Source organism: Pomacea canaliculata, linkage group LG5 (genome assembly GCF_003073045.1).
Source record: "Pomacea canaliculata isolate SZHN2017 linkage group LG5, ASM307304v1, whole genome shotgun sequence".
Taxonomy (NCBI): domain Eukaryota; kingdom Metazoa; phylum Mollusca; class Gastropoda; order Architaenioglossa; family Ampullariidae; genus Pomacea; species Pomacea canaliculata.
Window position 1 is genome coordinate 4,800,180 of NC_037594.1, and position 2,866 is coordinate 4,803,045.

Sequence of the window (2,866 nt, forward strand, 5' to 3'; positions counted from 1 at the left end):
CATCATACATACGGCCATACAGTTTCATATTTATGTGAGCGATTCTTCATTCAGATACCACTGATTTCGAAAGGCTCCCGATCATTATTAGTGCATTCATGAATGGATACATAGATACACATACACTAAAACACTTTTATGTATACACTCATACGTACGTAATAAGTACATGCGCTCTTTATTTTCAAAGTAACAAGCTTTATATAATTTTTCAACTGGTCATCAAGGATTTAATTTACAAATACAGACATTTGTGTAGAAAGGGAGATAAATGCTGTATCCTTTTGCACAACTCACACTGAGAGGTTGTCTTTCCCTTAAACTGTTTACTATTTACGCTGTGAGCATGTATCAGCGACAACAAAAATTATGGAGGTGAGGATGACGATGACGATGATGAGAATACAAATATTAGTAAAACACTTTTCCTAACGATCCCAATCTATTTAACTGAACGTTGCTACAGATCCTAGCCTAGTTTACTCACAGTTGCTTTTTGATGTATCTTGAAGCAGCTAATGTAAACAGAAGAAAAAAGTATCTGTTGGGGACGAACACACGTCACAGACAAAGCACTGTGTCCCACATGTGTTCTGTCTTACCACAGATTACACAGACCTGTACGTGGGCTTACAATTCTCTGTTATTCGGGAGCTTGTGTTGATTTGAGGGGAGGGCAGTATATTTCACATAACTTACATCAATACATGTGTGTACTTTATATATATATAAAACGAATGACTACACCAGATAAGCCACAGAATGACAAAGGTTACTCAACCTACATATCTACATATATAAATAGCACATTGTCATAAGCGACTCTCAACCTTCTATCTCCTGTTCTTCCATCTTGCTTCGTTTCAATCTTTGCCAGCCATGAAACTTGTTACCGCGCTAAGTTCTACAACTTTTAAACACTACGAAGGCTGCATAAAGTTAACTGCAAAATGGTATATCTGCAGACAAGTAAATAATTAAGATCCACAGATATACCATTTTGCAGATCACAAAAAATGTTGATTACCACTAATGGAGATTTTCAGACATAGCAAGCATCAAATGAGACATACCTCTAAAAATGGTTTAGTTTGTAAAAAAAAAAAAAATGGAAATTTAGACCTACATATATTTTTGTAGGCACAAGCTAGATGTTGTGTTATCTGGCAAGAACCCAGCAAGCGTTCAAAAAGCCATCAGTGGTTTCTTCCGCAATGCTGCCAAGGACTCACAAGAAGGATATCTCACTATAGTTGATTCCCAGGTTGTCTATATTCATCCTTCAAGTGCTCTCTTCAACAGACAATGACAATGACAATTCATTATTTACGAGAGATAAAATAAGCAAGAAAATTATTTTTTCCATTTAGCCCTCGACGTCGCAAGATCAACAGTGACTGGTGGGCTGTTTCTCTCCAAATTGCTCACTGGGACAAATAAAGTTGATCATCATCATGCGTTCCTATAAGCGTTGAGTTAAGGGTGACAACCCATGTTTCTTAAGACAGGCAAGGGGGGTAACCCCATTCCTAACAGTATATTATTGATTTCCTTTTTGGAAGAGACTTTTAGAGAAAACCTTTATTGCGAGAACATCAAATTGTTTCTCTTATATGTTTAAGTTTCATGACAGAAAGCAGAAAAAAAGATACCGTATACCGTATCTGCTTTGGCTTTAGACGGAGTCGTCACTGGACGTCATGGTGATGCAAACTTTGTTTAAAAATAAAATTAGAACATTTTATTAAAAGCGCTTTCTTGGAACTATCAAGTGTTTGCATTACTTTTTTTCACTATCTTTAAAGCTCTTAACATGAAAGATCTTGTTTAGAATGATCAGGGTGAGATCGGTACAGAACGTGATTGAAACATGCAGATCTGATCGAATCCCAACTTCTGTCCACTTTGTCACAAAGATATAATCAGGTATGAAAACTGTCACGTCACAGAGATACAGTTCTATAAATAGCACTGTGCACAGCCAGGTATCAAAATTGACACGTCACAGAAATACCTATTACCGTAATTTTTCCTGTTCTCCCTTTGGCTGCAGCATGGAGAACGTAAGCTCATCGTTACACATTGGTACTGTGAGGCTTCTCACGTCTGTCCTGAATGCGGATGACTGTAGATTTGTCTGACGAAAACAACATAGACAATTTGGAGATAATCTATCTTCGACTGACGCAATAAATTTGAATTAAGAATTTTATTTCTTACTGTGGTACACCTTGAGTAAACAGGAGAATAGATCCTTTACAACCGCAGAAGTGAATCGCCGCCATCATTGTTGTCTCCAAGGAAACACGCCAATGACAGCGACATCGTCACATCGTGCGTCAAATGTGTGGTGACGTCATTGTGGGACTTTTGCGTCACGTCGAGGCCTGCGGACGTCAGCACCATCGTGAGTGGCACCACCTGGCAGACACAGCAGTGAGTGCAGCAGTTACATCCATGTCACTCACTACCGCACACGGAGGCCAGCATTCAGTCAGCATGACAGTATGAATCCTCGAACCACCTCAGGTAGGTGGGTGCCGTCTGTCTACCTGTCTCCCTGTCGCCTCCTTGTCGGACGGCGTGCACTAGCGATAACCGATTAAATGGAGCGGAGGAGGTGTGTGTGTGTGTGTGTCCCACCATCTTTATTCTCAGATTTGAAATCAGAAGTTATGTTCTCGGGCGTATACATGCTGCTGCATTTATCGTATATTTCATGCTTTATTTATTGTATATTTATCCTTCCTTTGATGTATATTTATCCTTCCTTTGATGTATATTTATCCTGCCTTTACCCTGTTTGCTGTAACCAATACCTTACAATGAAGGTGTGACGAAAATGCTTTATACATGTTAGTGTGTA

The 2,866-nt window shown here is 39.1% G+C and overlaps 1 long non-coding RNA gene across 1 annotated transcript; it reads right to left on the bottom strand.

The window, feature by feature from the left end:
* On the bottom strand, positions 1-2,524 carry LOC112564773. The gene is made up of 4 exons (XR_003099265.1): positions 2,221-2,524; positions 2,022-2,137; positions 1,660-1,713; positions 1-1,293 (listed from the first exon to the last, which is right to left on the bottom strand). It is a non-coding gene; the product is annotated as an uncharacterized LOC112564773 (long non-coding RNA).
* Positions 2,525-2,866: the final 342 nt, after the last annotated feature.